Consider the following 4414-nt stretch of genomic DNA (forward strand, 5'->3'; position numbering starts at 1 on the left):
CAAATGGTAAAACCAAGGTTGGGCCTTGCTGGAGGAGTTTTATTCAAAGCGAACTGTCAAGGGGGTCCCATAAATCACCCGACCGCGTTAGGAACGCAAAATCCGGGAACATAACACCGGTATGACGGAAACTAGGGCGGCAAGAGTGGAACAAAACACCAGGCATAAGGTCGAGCCTTCCACCCTTTACCAAATATATAGATGCATTAATAATATAAGAGATATTGTGATATCCCAACATAACCCTGTCCACCATGGAGCAATCTTCAACTTCACCTGCAACTAACAACGCTATAAGAGGGGCTGAGCAAGGCGGTAACATAGCCAAACAACGGTTTGCTAGGAAGGGTGTCAAAGGTTAGAGGTTCATGGCAATTTGGGGAGGCTTGAAGAACAAGTTATAGGAAGCGTAGCAAAGCGATAGAACGAAGCAACTAGCATAGCAATGATAGTAGTGAGATCCAGGGTAGCGGTCATCTTGCCTGAAATCCCGCTAGGAAGAAGAATGAGTCCATGAAGAAGATGAAGCCACGAAGACCAACCAAGCGTAGTCGAACGAATCCTCAGAATCGCAATGAAACAGGAACTATCGAGAAGAAGCACAACCGGAAAGAAGCAAACAACATGGTAAACACACAAGCATAAACATGGCATGATGCACAATCAAGTATGATGCATGTCCGGTTTAATGAGGCATGGCATGGCAAAGTGCAAAAAACAATACTACAAGTTAAGTGGAGCTCAATATGCAACGAGTTGCATATTGACAAAAGCCCACATTGACATATTTAGTTTAATCTCGTTTAAGCTACAAAACAATATTAAATGTTGTTAAACATGGCAAGAGGTGGAGCATAATTAAACTACCTATCTAGGCAAGTTTAAATGGGGCCGGAACAACAAACAACAATTCCGGAAAAACCCCATATGCATATTTCGAATTTGGTACTGTTCTGCCCTATACACAATTTTAATGTTGTTAAACAGGAAAATAAAGTGCACCATGTTAAACTAGTCATTTTTCTAGCCCATTTACATATAAAGTTTATTAAGATTGGAGCTACGGTTATTTAGTCATGAATTAAACCATTTTAACATGACATTTGTGCAAATTATTACAAACAACAATTTTAAACATTTTAACACGGATGAAAGTTGCATATTGTGAAACTAGATACAATTCTAAGCATTTTACATATATTGTTTGTTTCATTTGGATGCGTGCATATTTAGTTATTAACAATGCAAAACAGGGGCATTTTCTGTAAATAAGAATGCATTGGAAAAATGCTAAAGTACACAGACTGGGAAAAAAATGCACGGGCCAGAAGCATTAGAGTGCAGCGGCCCAGAAGTGGAATCGGGCCCAACCGGCTATGGATGTGTGTGCTCGAATTAAAACAGAGAAGCAGGGACTTAAAACAATCGGGAGAACCAGGGATCGAACACTGAACCTCCTGGATAGACGAGCAGAGCGCTGACCAGTTCAGCTACTGCTCTACTTGTGCAAAACATGGGAGCCAGCAACTCTTAACCAATGACTGAAACGTACGAGCTTTGGAGCCATGGCTCACGGTGGTTGCCGGCGACGCAGCCGAGCACAGCAGCGGCAACCGCGGCTGCAAAGGGCCGGCGGGGGTGCGGAAGACGATGAGGGTGTGGGTGTGAATGCGCAAGGCAGGGACGAGCGGCTGCTCCTCACCGGTGTCGTGTGCATGCTGAAGCAGAGAAAGAAACAGAGGAGTTGGCGCTATGCACAAAGAGCGGCGGAGGAGCTCGTCGGAGCTGTTCCGGCAACTAAAACACGCGGCGGAGGGCGCGGATGGAAGCTACGCAGCGGGGCGAAGCCATTCATACCAAGCATGCAACGGGAAGTGAACGGATTCCTCGCCGACGACGGGGTTCCGCGGTGGGGCGCGTGAGCTTGATGCTCGCGGCCATGGCGGCGATGCATGGCGAGGCAGGAGCTACAACGGCGGGCGTGCGGAAACATGCTAGGGTGCGCGTGGGGTTGCTCGAGTTCGAGCTCGCACTCGACCCAGGCACGACACGGCGAAAGACGGCAGCGGCTTGGCGGCACGGGGTGAGAAGCAGGGCAAGCCACGGGCATGCGAGAACAGGGGGTAGATGCTACATGGGCATATGGTGCATGCTCGTGGCGTGGACGTACGCGGCAGGGCGGTGGAAGCAGAGGGTTCGGCGCGTCCCTGGCGAAGCGGTGGCCGGGGATTTCGCGTGAACTGATCGACACCTAGAGGATGCGAACGAGGCGGATAAAAGGGCTGAGAGATGCGGCTGCTCACCTAGGTCCCATAGGACAAGACAAATCAGTCGGAGATGCGACAGATAGAACTCGAGGACGCGCTGATCGTGAAGAAGCTCGGCTCCATGAAGAAGACGAAGCATGGGAAGCAGCCGACGTAGAGGAAGACGATCGCGTTGCCTTGGCCCTTCTGGCTCCTGGCCTTGTTGGAGAACGAACGAGACGACGTCGGTGAGTTGACCCGGAGCGAAGACGACGACGGAGGAGGGATATGGATGCGGCAGAGCCGTGAAAGTACTCCAGGAACTCTCCGGCGGAAGGGGCGACAGCTATGGAGGCGTGGCTTGGACCTACCTTGCGGCGGCGGCGCGGAGAGGGGGAGAGGAAGGGGAAAACCCTAGGGGGCGAGGCTGGGCTTCTTATAGGGGCGAGGCGCGGCTCGGCTGGCTGCCTCGGTGGCCATGTGTGCTCCTCCTCTGTTTTACTGTGAGGGGGAGGTGGCGAGAGGAGGAAGAAAAAGGAGAAGGGAACGGTCGCTGCAGGTGGGGTCGCGGGTAACCAGCGTGGCAACTTACCACGGGAAAAAGAGGGAGAAGCTAGGCGGGCTGCTGCTGCTGGGCCGCGGTTGGTGGCTGGGCTGCAATGCTACGCTGGGCTGCTCCTGCTGCTGTTGTTTTCTATTTATTCAAAATAGAAAAACAAAAGAGCAAATGCACAGAGGGATAGGAGAGTGTTGTGAGAGATATGACAATATGCCTGGAGTCCAGAATTTGTGCAGAATTTGAATAAATTGCTTTGGGAATTTTTAAGGACAGAAAAATAATTCAACTTTGAATTTAATTCAAATTTGAGTCATTTTTAAACCCAACCAAAACATCTTCAAATGAGCTGAAAGTTGGCAGAGAGGTTAACGGCAAGGTGTAGGGTTTGCAGGAAAAGAAGGAACATTTTCTGGATAGGGAAAATGTCACATGAAAATAAATGTAATAAAAAAGAAAGGAGAAGTTTGAATGGAATAGAAACTTGGGTGAACTTGATGAGTGGCTGCTGGTATGTGCATGGTGAAATGATGATGTGGAGATAAGAAGAAGAGGGGTTCACACAAAAACACGCAATAAAACTTAAATATGCGAGCCAAGGCATGATGATCATGATGCAAATGCAACAAAATGACATATGCAATATCATGAAGCATAGAACAAAGCAAGGATGGTGCAACGCAATATAATATAAGATGAACATGATGCAAGAAGCAAAAAATGACAAGGCACTCAACAAGATCATGGCATAACATATAGGAATGAAATATGCAAAACAATTATGATAATGCAACAAACATAATAAACACATGTCAACAACTAAAATAAATGGAAGGCAACTGAAGTGTCGGTTTCGGGGCGTTACAACTCTCCTCCACTAACAAGAGATCTCGTCCCAAGATCTTAGGAACAAGACGGAAGAGAAAGAGGATGAGGTGAAATAAGAACTCAAGAGAAGAAGCAAAGAATCGAGAGCACTCGAGAAGAAGAGAGGACCGACGAAAATGACGAGAATCGAAAGCTCACGGAATCAGATAGACTAGAAACCAGTCCAGTTAGAACGAGATAAGAAACAAATAAGACTGAAAGGATTTAGGCAGCACTCCGGCTAAAACATGGAGGAATAGAACACGAACTAGAGAGGATGGAATGATACTTGATGAAGACATGACACAAAATCTCCGGAAGAATTGAAAGAGTTGAATGAAAAGAACGGAGAAGAAAATGACAACTTGTGCCACGAACGAAATTGAAAGCATCTGCAGAAGGGAGGTTAAAACGGAGTTGCTGAGAAAATCAACAACGAAAAGAATAAGCTTGTTGTGGACTTATAGGTAACATCTCAAGATCATAAGGTGATAACCGGCCACAAACAAAAATGATTGGATAGCTGAGGAGAACGAAGAAATGCAAAACTCCACTTCAAAAGAGAACGGATAATTAATTGCACTTCGAGATGCAAGAAGAAAAGATACTTGAGCTCCTTCAAAAGAATTTTTGATGAACACTTGAAAGAAATGAATTAAATCATGAAGAACCACCATGAAGAACTCCGGTGACAAAAGGATGACGAGATAAAATGAAGGAAGAAAGAATAGATGAGCGTTGCGAT

This window comes from Triticum dicoccoides, chromosome 3B, assembly GCF_002162155.2.
Source record: "Triticum dicoccoides isolate Atlit2015 ecotype Zavitan chromosome 3B, WEW_v2.0, whole genome shotgun sequence".
In the NCBI taxonomy this organism is placed as follows: domain Eukaryota; kingdom Viridiplantae; phylum Streptophyta; class Magnoliopsida; order Poales; family Poaceae; genus Triticum; species Triticum dicoccoides.